General features: G+C 44.1%; 1 protein-coding gene across 1 annotated transcript in view; it reads right to left on the minus strand.

Annotated features, from left to right (window-relative positions):
* Positions 1 to 13,203, minus strand: part of LOC119955527 — an 86,668-nt gene that overhangs the window by 62,685 nt on the left and 10,780 nt on the right. Inside the window, exon 2 of the mRNA XM_038781800.1 lies at positions 12,589 to 12,712. The gene's annotated coding sequence lies outside the window, so the exon portion shown is untranslated. The remainder of the gene's footprint in view (positions 1 to 12,588; positions 12,713 to 13,203) is intronic.

Genomic DNA, 13,203 nt, shown 5'->3' on the forward strand with positions numbered 1-13,203 from the left:
TAGATTTAGTCAGTCTCAGACCACTTCCTGTTTGGCATAAACCCACAGCACAAAAAAGTTAATCAGCCATGTTAGTTACAAAGGCCACAACCGGTGTGGGAAATGGAAACAAATGGAGGGCAGAAATCAATTTGATGAATAGCGTGCACTTAACAACAATTTAGTTTTAAATGGTGCAAAAAAAATGATAGGAAAGATGTTTCCTTAACAGTAGCAGAAATCTGGCAGATTGCTCTGACATTTCAGTATCTATCCAGTGGACTCCATGTGCATTCAAAATACACCCATTCTCCTGAGAGAGCCAAGGAATGAATCACACAGCTGGGAAGAATGATAAAAAAGTCTCTCTCTCTCTCACACACAGAGCGCTGGTCTCCTGGAGGCTGGAATAAGTTCAAGTGCAAGCTAACTGCAACAACAGATTTCTGTAAACACATTCAGTTTAACTTACCAGAATCTTTTACGAGAACAACTGAAAGGGCCTTTGGATTCTTTTTCAAAGTGAAAGACAAAGCTAAGATCAGCATTTCCCCATGATCGAGGTACTGCAATTACACAATCGTAAACATTGTAGCTTGGTTTGCGGGAAAGAAATGTCCCAATCTAGATGATGTCGAAATTTTATTCTGACAATAAAATGCAGGTTTGTATCATGAACCCAGAGTAGTACAAATATGTGATGATCACCTTGAGTCATTTTTCTTTTATGTGAAGACAAACTGTACACAAAATGATCACCTGGTAATAGAGATTAACAGCAATGAAGTACCAGATTTTACAAGTCCTTACTCATGAATGTTGGAGACCGTTCTCAGGTAACACACAGTAAAGTAATCCTAAGAATGGAATACACTAATATATATTATATATGTGTTAAAAGTTAAAACTGAAAATTGCACTCTTTGACAGTTCAACTCTTCTCTACACTGTAACTTCCCATTATCAACATCCAGCACTGTACAGACCTGCCTAACTAACAAATGCACACCAATTGAAAGCTAACATGGTTGGAAAAATAATTAAACGATTAAAAGGTTCTTCAACAGTGGTCAATTCACACCATTAATCAAGAAAGCCTAATACTCTCCAGCCACATGCAAAAAACAGAAAGCATTCCTGTGAAAGTTTACCCAAAATAGACCCAGTCAAGACCAAACTAATGGTTGAATGCACAATTGAGACATCAGCATTAGTTACACTATTGTATAATGCACCCTTAAATTTGTCAATATAATGTCACGACAACAGTTGCTCAGATGGATAAGTTTCTCTATTAGCGAGGGTCGAAGTTCTTATAACAATTCTTCTGCTAATTCAATCTAGCTTCAGTAGCCAAGACGACACTTCAATAAACTGCACCAGATTTTCCCACACAGAACATTCAATGTGACCAGGAAAGATTCAGTGTCAAACCAACAACTTGCTATTGTGTACTGTTGCACAGCTCTCGGCTAATTGAACAGAAATAGATACATTAACCACCCCAACTCCAAAACTAAGTGGTACCCACCATGCTCAATTGCAGCAGAAGAAAAGGTGCAGAAAGAAAAGGTGCAGTTATAATTCAAGGCATGCAATACAGCTAGGGAGATGAAATAACGCACATCAATACAGCACAAGTTACCAAGTTACAGAGCCATAAAAAGAATTTCAGGAAGAAAATGCCTAGTCAAAGGAAATAGTTTTATTTTTAGAAAGAAAAAAATTGTGTGAATGCAGCTGGAGGACATTTTATATCAACAACAGTGTGACTGCCAAAGCCAGTGCGCTTCATTCAGGAACAGAAGCAGGTTGGAAATTATGGACAGCCTATGTTCAGCTTCAAGTCCAACATGTTTGTTTCAAACACTAACTTTCAGAGCACTGCTCCTTCCTCAGGTAAATGGCTCAACCTGTGAGCCTAAATCCAAGAGGCGGGTTCCTTCCGGGTGGGAGAATCGCCAGAGCGCCACGCGAATCGCGCCATGCCGCCCCAACCACCGCACGCAATTCTCCCAACCCCCAAAACCAGTGCCACGAGAATCGCGTCAGGCCGCTCGGAGAATCGCCGCAAACGGGGCCTAGTCCCACCGGTGCCGTCCACACCTGGTCGCTGCCGGCGGGTACTCGTCGCGAACGATTGGGGGGCGGACTGTGGGGGGATGGGGGCTTCGTTCCCGGGGGGGGCCTCCAATGGGGTCTGGCCCGCGATCGGGGATTACTGATTGGCGGGCCGGCCTCTCTCCCTCCCTCCCTATTCCCCCCCCCCCCCCCCCCCCCCCCCCCGGGCCTACTTCCTTGCGCAACCGGCCCCAGAACCCCGCGCCATGTTGGTGAGGGGCCGGAGTGCTCCGCGAGGTTACCGCGCATGCGCTAGTTGGCGCCGGCCCAACTGCGTATGCGCGGGACCCAAGTCTTTTACGCCATGCCGAGGCCCCGCCCCCGTAAAGCACACTACGCCCCTGCTAGCCCCACGGAGAGCGGAGAATAGGGGTCTGGGAACGGGCACCGACGCCAGAGTAAAACACTCCAGTTTTTACTCCGGCGTCGGCACTTAGACTCCCGTTGGGAGAATCCCACCTGATGTGTCTGTCCAAATGTGTGAGCCTAAATCCAATGTGTCTGTCCTAATGTACAGCACATATATAATAAAATTACTGACCCGACACAGATGGTTCTTTATTAAAATTGAAGTACTTGCCTTCTCCTGAAGAATGCAAGACTTGCATTTCGATTGACTAATTAACCACGTTAAAAAAAATTGAGATCATTCTTGACGCTTTCTCTCCTCGCTGACAATCTTTTTCTCTACTTCTAATCTCTCTGAACCGTTTGTCGCCTCTCGCTGGCACACAACTGACTCCCACATCTTTGCAACTCTGCAGCTGCTGAAGAATATGACCGTGATCCATAGTTTGCTCACAATTTTCACTTCCTCTTTTGCGTCAGATGACCTTGCACACATTGACTCCCACACCAGACCTAATGATCCAGATTGGGAATTCACATCTGCGTCTTACTGTTCAATTCTCTGCACCGTGTCCATTCTTGACTCAAACAGGACACGGTGTTAAACTCATTTTGATGTTGAGTAATTATAAAGAGCGAGTCATATAATTTTAAATATTTGAATTGATGAAACAGATGGTACTAACTATGTTACAGTTCCTCCTACCTGCACTGTAGTGCTGATTTCGGAATTGTGCACAGCGAGGAAAAATATCAAAGTTGACAAACGCTTGTTATTGGGAAAATCATTCTAGTTAATGAAAGCACAGTTTATTATTCAGGGATTCACTTACTGGAAAGACATAACTCAATAAACTTATACCCAGTTGTAGTTTTTATTTGCTGGTTTACCTTTGTAGCACATGAAACCACTTCACCCGATATCTGTGGGCATTCATAAATATTCAAGAGGCCCTCAAAAGGCTTTGAGATGGCATCATCCCACAGACTACCGCTGCAGTGATGTTAACCCTGACCCATTTAGTAAATGAAAGCATGAACATGATTAACTGAATAAACAGATGTGTTTGGGGTGGGTTGGGAGGAAATGTGCATTCTTCCTGCATTCCTGATTCATCCCAGCATAGTTCCAAACTCAAAGTTTAACTATTACAGAATTAAGCCCAAATCACAGAAAATATTGGAGCCAAGTTACACAGGCAGAATGATCACAAAGTTAAAGCCAAAGTGAGACATTTCCTAGGGCGGACGTTGACTATTACTCAAATGGCTCAAACCCTGCTCCTTTCGATGGCTGAGAGAGTTTAACCAGCAAGGAGCAGAGCTGCATAAAGATAGGCGAGTGGAATGCTCAGACAAATGACAAACAATTTAGCGTGGATAAATTGAGATTATGGGGGCGATCCACCGGCCCGCCGGAATCAGGACGGGACGCGGCCGGAAGATACCGGAAGAGGTCTCCCGGGATTCCCGATGGCCGTTACACCTCGTGAATTTTAAAGAGATCACATGAGATGTTGCAATCTGAATCCCACCCACAATGGGTGGGACCTAGACTCGCAGAGTTAAGAGAGTTTAAATAATCACTCAACTCTGCCTTTGCCAGATTGAACTACCTCCCAGGATCTACCGGCCACACCGAGGAGACCACAGCCGGGCACCGATTAGCACTGGTCCCCACAAACGGGAACCAGGCGTACCAGCACTTTGGGGGATCTCCCACGCAATCGGAGGTCCCGGGTGGCCGGTATATCTACAGGGCGACACCCTGGCACTGCCGATGTCACTTGGACACCTTGGCACTGCAAGCCTGGCACCCCAGCAATGCTATCTGGGCACCCTGGCACTACCAGGCTGGTACTACTCCTGTTCCTATGTTTTTACACAGGGATAGCTTTAAGCAGCTTTTTCCAGAATGAGAAGTTTTGATCCTGTTAAAGTCTTTGGCAAAGTAGAAATCCAAAATTTAAAGCAGCACTGTTGCAACAAAGATACTAACTTGACTGCAAACATTTTACTGATCTGGTCTAGTTAAAGCTCATGGCTGCATTTGTGGGATCTGGCAATGTAGACTAAAAAGATACAGGAACTGTCTTGGAGGAGCTAACATGACTTTTGATGAGTTACTTTTAAAGGGTCATTTTCTACAAACTATTCAAGATTACGTTCTTAGTACATTTCTTATTACTAGTGTTCATTTTTTAAAAAACATAGGAAACATAGGAACAGGAGTAGGCCATTCAACCCCTCAAACCTGTCCCACTATTGATTGAGCTCATGGCTGATCTGTGACCTAACTCCATATACCTGCTTTTGGCCCATGTCCTTTAATATCTTTGCTTAACAAAATTCTATCTATCTCAGGTTTAAAATTAACAACGGAGCTCGCTTCAACTGCTGTTTGTGGGAGAGAGTTCCAAACCTCTACCACTCTTTGAGTGAAGAAGCGCTTCCAAACATCTCTCCTGAACGGTCTAGCCCTAATTTTTAGACTATGCCCCCTAGTTTTAGAATCTCCAACGAGTGGAAATAGTTTATCTTTATCTATCTTCTCTCTCCCTGTTAATATCTTGAATACTTTGATCAGATCATCCCTTAACCTTCTAAATTCTAGCAAAAACAGGTCTAATTTGAGTAATCTCTCCTCGTAACCTAACCCCTGTAATCCAGGTATCATTTTTTTAAACCTATATTACACTCCCTCCAAGGCCAAAATGTCCTTCCGAAGGTGTGGTACCCAGAACTGCCCACAGTTCTCCAAGTGCAGTCTAACCAGGGTTTTGTATAGCTGCAGAATAACCCTGGTCGGTGTGTATATTCCAGTCCTCTAGATATAAAAGCTAGCATTCCATTAGCCTTTTTGATTATTGTTTGCACCTGTTCCAAGCATTTTAAGGACCTAGGCACCTGAATCCGGAAGTCTCTTTGGACATCCATTGTACCTAACCTCTTTCCACTTAGAAAGTACTCTGCTCTATCCATTTTTTGGTCCAAAATGGATAACCTCACACTTGCTTACATTAAATTCCATCTGCCATTATTTTGCCCATTCACCTAGTCTGTCAATATTGCCTTCCAATTTTCTTTTTTTTTTTTAAATAATTTTTATTAAAAAATTTTGTATTTATACAACAACAAACAGTAATGAAAATAGCAACAGTCTCTAACAATAACAGTCATAACACCCCAGAACCGTAACAGCTCGTACCCCGAACCCTCCCCACCCCCCCAACCCCAATGACCAACAGAATAAATTAACAACAGATTAAATTAACAACATATTAAATTGAATAACCGTAGAACAGATAGATGACCCCCCCCCCCCCCCCCCCCCGGTTGCTGCTGCTATTGACCCATTTCCCCATCTCTGAGCCAGAAAGTCCAAGAAAGGCTGCCACCGTTTATAGAACCCTTGTATTGATCCTCTCAGGGCGAATTTGACCCTTTCCAGTTTGATAAATCCCGCCATGTCACTGATCCAGGTCTCCACACTTGGGGGCCTCGCATCCTTCCACTGCAGCAAGATCTGCCGCCGGGCTACTAGGGACGCAAAGGCCAAAACACCAGCCTCTTTTGCCTCCTGCACTCCTGGCTCCGCCGCAACCCCAAAGATCGCGAGTCCCCAGCCCGGTTTGACCCTGGATCCAACCACCCTCGACACGTTTGACCCTGGATCCAACCACCCTCGACACCTTGACCCTGGATCCAACCACCCTCGACACCGTCCTCACTAGCCCCTTCCAAAATTCCTCCAGTGCCGGGCATGCCCAGAACATATGGGCATGGTTCGCAGGACTCCCCAAACACCTGACATACCTATCTTCGCCCCCAAAGAACCTACTCATCCGAGTCCCGGACATGTGAGCCCGATGCAGCACTTTAAATTGAATGAGACTAAGCCTCGCACATGAAGAGGAAGAGTTAACCCTCTCCAAGGCATCCGCCCAAGTCCCATACTCGATCTGCTCCCCTAATTCCCCTTCCCACTTAGCCTTCAGCTCCTCCACTGCCGCCTCCTCTCCCTCCTGCATTACCGTATAAATGTCAGACACATTCCCATCCCCAACCCACACCCCCGAAAGTACCCTGTCCCTTGCCCCCCGCGAGGGCAGCAAAGGAAATCCCTCCACCTGCCGCCTAGCAAACGCCTTTACCTGCAAGTACCTGAACGTGTTCCCTGGGGGGAGCCCGAATTTCTCTTCCAATTCCCCCAGGCTCGCAAACCTCCCGCCCATAAACAGGTCCCCCAACTTCCTAATGCCCACCCTGTACCACCCCCTAAATCCCCCGTCGATGATCCCCGGGACGAACCGATGATGCCCCCTTAATGGAGCCTCCACCGAGCCCTTCACTTCCCCCCTGTGCCGCCTCCACTGCCCCCATATTTTTAGGGTCGCCGCCACCACTGGGCTAGTGGTATACCTCGTGGGAAGGGGCGGCAACGGCCCCGTTACCAGGGCCCCCAGGCTCGTGCCTCCACAGGACGCCATGCCGCCCCCCCCCCCCCCCCCCCCCCACCCCATATCACCCAGTTACGCACCATTGACACATTGGGCGCCCAATAATAACTCGAAAAGGTTGGGCAGCCCCCCCCCCCCCCCCCCCCCATCTCTACCTCGCTCCAGAAAGACCTCTTCACTCTCGGAGTCCCACGCGCCCACACAAAGCTCAAAATGCTACTAGTCACCCTCCTGAAAAAGGCCCTGGGGATGAAGATGGGCAGGCACTGAAACAGGAACAAGAACCTCGGGAGCACCGTCATTTTGACGGACTGCACCCTCCCCGCCACCGACGCCTTCCAATTTTCTGCCATCATTTAGGCTGTCTACAATGCCACCTAACTTTGTGTCATCGGCAAATTTGGATATATGACTTCCTATGCCATTATCTAAGTCATTAATGAATAGTATGAATAATTGAGGCCCCAACACAGATCTCTGTGGTACACCACTAGTCACCACCTGCCGATTAGTGTAATTACCCATTATTCTCACTCTCTGTCGCCTGCCACTCAACCAATTTCCTAACCTTGTCAATAATTTGTCCTCAACTCCGTGGGCTTCCACTTTAGTTCACCTTCTCTTGTGTGGGACTTTATAAATACCTTCTGGAAGACCATATAAATGACATTCATAGACATTCCCCTGTCCTCTTAAAAAAAGAGTCACCTGTTAAAAAACTTCAATAAGATTAGTCAGGTATGACCTTCCCTTCACAAATCCATTTCTTATTTTACGGCAAATAGGGGCAAATTTGTGTCCCTAAAAGTAGGGGATCAAAAGGTTTAATGAAATGAAACTCCATGCAAAGGAGTGGAATTGACAGGCTGAATGGCTTTCGTACGTTGTGGATTTTCTGGTTAGATGATGTACAAGTACAGTAATCCAAAAAACCACAATTTTAAAACAAATAGCTGAGCAAGTTCTGCCTTATACACTCTCGTAAGCATCATAGATCTGACAAGCTGATGGGAAGCTAGATGCCTCATATCAGCTGTCTTGACTGATTCACAAAATCAGACACGAGATTCCATAACCTAAAAAAAATCACAGAAATATAACTAAGAATAGAAGATGATATAACAAAGCAGGAAAATTCTTGTGCAAGTTGGAGAACTAACATATGGTGATGCTGATCATGATGGATCAAGCGTTTGTCTTGGTTTAAATATTGTCAGAGTATGTATTTTAAATATTTCTTTATGGGATTTTGGTAGCCTGCCAGCTTGTGGCCACTTTAATTTGTGCACCCAGATAAAATACTCATTAAATGAATTGTGGTGACGCTATCGGAAGGCAAATGAGTAATTTCTGTCTGAGTGGACAGCTTAATAAGTATTAGGTCCAAAATTCAACTAGGTTTTTATTTGCATTGAATATCGACCACCAGACTAGTACTTAGCTTTATAATTTTCCCATCAAAGGTTCTTGTGGTACTATCCCAGCAGAGTCCGATAACTTTTATAAAAGAAATTCGAACTTCGAGTTAATAGCTGAATAGATGACAAACAAGATTACACGTTTTACCATGTTTAACTGCAAAAATAAAAACACTATCAGGTACATATTACTGTGCCCTTTAAGTAGGCATTCGATTCTCCCGGAATCAGTCCAAAATGTCTTATTGCCAGGTATCAAACAGGTGGTTCATTGTTGCACCTTTTCCAATGCTTTTCTGTTCTTCCTGCAATATGATGACCAAAATCTACTTAGTACTCCAGAAAAGGATAAACATTGCCTTGTCCAAAAAAACACTTTGTTCACAATTGTCGAGAGAAGTCTGCGAAACACAAGCTGAGTGAAACTAGTAAACACTGCACACTGATCCCACATTACAGACTGTGCTGAGACTAACAGAAGGCGCTGATCCTGAAGGGTAGCCAGAGCCAAAAAGGTCATTCCATTAGAAGGAGAGGTTGTCAGTTCCTCAAACGTGGATGAAGTAATACTGATTAGTCAAAAGCCACCTCACCTATAAGGAAGTAGTCTTCTGACGCTTAACAATGGATTTGACTAAGCGAACTGACATAATTTTATATAAATGTACTGCAGGAAGTATCCATAGGCATTGGATGCTTTCACAACAAACCTGAAGTTAATCAAAGCCATAACCTTGACTGACCCTGTAAGCCTTGCCAGCAATTCTCGCTGTGCCAAGTTGAATTTAAGTTTGAGCATTTATGGTATTATCAACAAAAAACTTGTCTCAAGAAGCACACATCAGAGAGTTTCCTCCTTCAGAGTTCCAACATTGTATTCTAGGTTTCATTGTTTGGTCAATGTAATCAGCTGCAAAATCACATCAGAACTCACATTTATATAGTGCCTTTAAATGTCAGAAAAAGTTCCAAAGGTTCATTCACAGAATCATTAAAAAAAAAAGAAATGAAGGCTGGGTCAAAGGAGATTTTTAGAAAAGGTGATCAAAAGTTGTGGAAGTGTGAAGGAAGGTGAGGTGGTAGAGAGATTTAGGTTGAGAATTCCAGAGCATGGGGCATAGGAGAAGGTCTTGTGGTGCAGCAGTAGCGTCCCTACCTCTGGCCAGAAGCTCCAAGTTCAAATCCCACTTCAGGACTTGATGGCCATGGAAGGTACGTTCATAACCTGGCTAAACAGGCTGATCATCTGCCTGTCAACTTTTCCAATATGCCTGATGGTGGGTGGGAAGAGTGAGAGAGTTTTCTGGTCAGCCATATGCAGGAGATAATGACAAACCACTATATCACTTTACCAAGAATAATCATGGACCAATCCAATGGAGGTCCATGGTCACCAACACCCTCTTAGGGCACTGGACCTGAAGGTGGCTGAAGGCACAGCCCTCAAAGACAGGGCTGAGAAAGCAGGGCTACACAAGAGGCCACAGAGTCAAAAGAACTGAATGTTCAGTGGTGGGAGGAGTGCGTTGTAGCGCTGGAAAAGGCTATATTCTAGGAGTAATTACTCTGCTTGAAAGTTAAAAAGATTATTTTTCCTAACTTCTCATTTGGTTGCCTTATAAACAATAATAATATGGGTTTAACACCATGCAATCTTTACTCTACCATGGTGTGAAATGATCATGTTGCAAAAGGAAATTAAACATAGAGATGAAGAATCTGATATTCATGATGACCAAGCATAATATCCATTTGTAAAAATACATTAAAGTATCATGATAATCAGCCAAATGCACATGCAAAATATGCAGTTCTGATATAAACAATATCTTGTAACAGTAAGGGTGACTTACACCATACACAATATTATATAATATAAATATATATATCAGATTTATTTATAAATAATACATTTACATAGTTATTCTTGTAACCTGACAATATTGCAATCACTCCAAGAGAAATGTATCAAACTGTGAAGACCACTGTGGTCCATCTGGCCAGTTTAAGTATATAATACATCAGCCAGCTATCTCACTCTGCCTTCAGCTCTATGCCCTGTTGCTCCTGACAATTATGTCAAGATAAAATTGTACTCAAATTGGAAATTTATTGTGCTAAGGATTGATGTTGTACAATATACTGCTGGAATAATGAGACTGAAACAGTTAATGAAATGAACATGTTCACATTTCCAATTGACCTCGTTAAGATGACAGCCATACAATTAATCTGATGAGCTCGATACATGTTAGAACACAATTTTCTGCACTCTTTCAGTATTCTGCCCCTCTCACACAAATTTCAACCTTGTTCAGTACCACTGTGCTACTTGTCCCACTAAAGCTAGAGGGAATCTGTACCATAGCAAAATATTGCAACTGCTAGAACTTTGAAATAAAAACAAAAACTGCTGGAAATACTCAGATCAGGGAGCTTCAGTGGAGAAGGAAAGAGAGTTGACGTTTCGCTAAAGATCTTTCGTCAGTTCTGGTTCCAGCATTTGTTTATTTTACATGCAGGGTAATCTTCTCAGGTTTGGCTGATGATTCCCTCTTTTGCCTCGTCCTCAAATGTTGTGGGAGAAATGGATCACTAGCTGATCAATTTTTCTTCTTTCCACTGCAGGTGTCTTACACCTATTCTAGGAGGTAAGAAAAAAAACCTGGGCGGGATTCTCTGTTCCCCGACGCCTATATCAGAATCGGCGAGCAGGCAAAGAATCAACCCCGACGCCCAAATCGGGGCCGCCGCTGGTTTTACGCCAATCAGCCATGCTCTGTCCCTTCGGAAATGGCCTAATCGTGTCGTGTGCCGCTGCAATGCCATTGTCACGGCGTCGGCCGGCCCTCCCGCAATATTCCACCCCCGATGGGCCGAGTTCCTGACGGCGCGGGACATGTGTGGTCTCAGCAATGGGGAACCCGGCGTGGCAGCTATAGACTGCGTCCAGAGCCGCCACACTCGACCGGGATCCGTGTTGCTGGCCGGGAAGGCTTCCGCGTGCGTGGGGGACTGTTGGGGATGGCCAGAGGGTGGCCTGTGGGATCGCGGATGGTGGGCCGGGTCCGCGGACAACCGGCGCATGTTGCACGGCGCGACCGTTGCAGGTCATCAGCCGTGCGTATGCGCAGCCAGGGACCCGCATTCTCCAGCCGTTTTCGGCGCGGGAGATGGGAGTCATCTGGCTCCGCTGCTAGTCCCTCACCGGTCCCAGAATTGGTGAGGGGTCAGCACCGATTTTTTTCATCGTAAACCTCCCACTTAGCCGCCAATACGGGGAATCCAGCCCCCTGTGTCTCGGAAATCAACATATTACTAGTCCATGGCTTGCTGTGTTGTTGCATTACCAGGTCATTCAAAACCAATAGTACTGTCTGTACACATCATCTTTCATTTATAGCAGAACCGACTACATAAACCCAAAGCCCATGGGGACCTGATCTCAGCTCTGGTTTAAAGTTGCAGACTCGCACACAAACAAAGTAGAAAAAAAACTCACTATGACTTTTTCAGATGTCATTTGCAACATTTGACCGACAGTGTAGTTACTTGCAATTTGCAACTAAATATAGTTAATTTACCTTAGTAAGCAGTCCGTCAAATATTCAAGTGTGTAGAAACTGCTTAGAAAATGGAGATCCGATATGAAGTTTGATTCATTAATCCAGCTGAAGATGAAGATCACTTCTTCGCAGGTTACTAACTAATGCTGCAACTTCAGTCAATTGTGACTACACATTTTGTTCCTACACTTAAGATCTTTTCTCATGGTCTCTCAGCCTGTACCATGTGGAATAAGTCAGGTCCGTCTACTGGTGCTAGCAGCTCCAATGTTCTGTGTTTACACAAAACACAGCACGAGTACAGGAACAGAACTCAGCTGACTTCATAAACCATTCAAATGTGCTCCTATGGTTTAGAGTTTCCTCCAGCTGCCCCTTATCTTCATTATAAGCAGTCATTGTCTTTGTCTTGTGCAGGATAACTTTTATTAAAGTCCCACTTGTTCCCTATTAATCTGCATGTTAAGCAAGCAAAGTTATGTCATAAGAATATTGTGCTTAACGGGGGATTTTTCTCGAGACAAAAAAATGAAGTTTTAATAAGAGAATTTAGTTGTATATGTAAATTATTTCTACAGTACAATTTTGATCCTTGCGTGGTTAATTATGGTTTAGTAATACACAAAGCTGGTTTTTCACTAGTTTTACTACTTCCTTTTCTGTCCAGTGTAGAATTTAGACTTTTATTTCACTCACCGTGTTACTGGCTGTTATCTGAACTCAGATGCTCGTTGTGTCAGGCAGACAGCCCTCTGTGTTCGATCCCCACCAACTCTGGCCACTTTGTACTCTCTCAGCGCCATAGGAGCAGTTGCAGTCACTGAAATTTTAGAAACAAAACTGATTAAATGGCTTAACGATTATGACAGCAAAGCACTCAGAAAAACTTTATTTGTGATCTCCACCGAGCTCTGTACTTTATCCCAACCCTACCTAGAAGCAACTCTCCCCACGTCAGCATTTCATTCTTTATTCATGTTCATTAAAGTTCTTTATTACATTTTTTTATAAATACAATCTTAGAATGGTGAAAACTGTAAACCATTCTAAAATAGTTTTGCTACTGCTGAAATTCATCCCCATGTGCACAATAGAGTTGCTGTGATACTATATAAACAGAACACACAGAAGCAACACAGTGAGAGCTGCCCCTGTTTTTAACTTCACAGCAAGGAATCTCAGCCTCCCAGCCATCTCAAACATTTATGTCAGAAGAGTTATTTCTACTTGGGAAAAGTGAACGGGTAATAGACATTGTCAGGGCACACTGTTTAACACTTATAGTGAAGTTTCCACGCCAATTTCTTCCTG

Source organism: Scyliorhinus canicula, chromosome 21 (genome assembly GCF_902713615.1).
Source record: "Scyliorhinus canicula chromosome 21, sScyCan1.1, whole genome shotgun sequence".
Taxonomy (NCBI): Eukaryota; Metazoa; Chordata; class Chondrichthyes; order Carcharhiniformes; family Scyliorhinidae; genus Scyliorhinus; species Scyliorhinus canicula.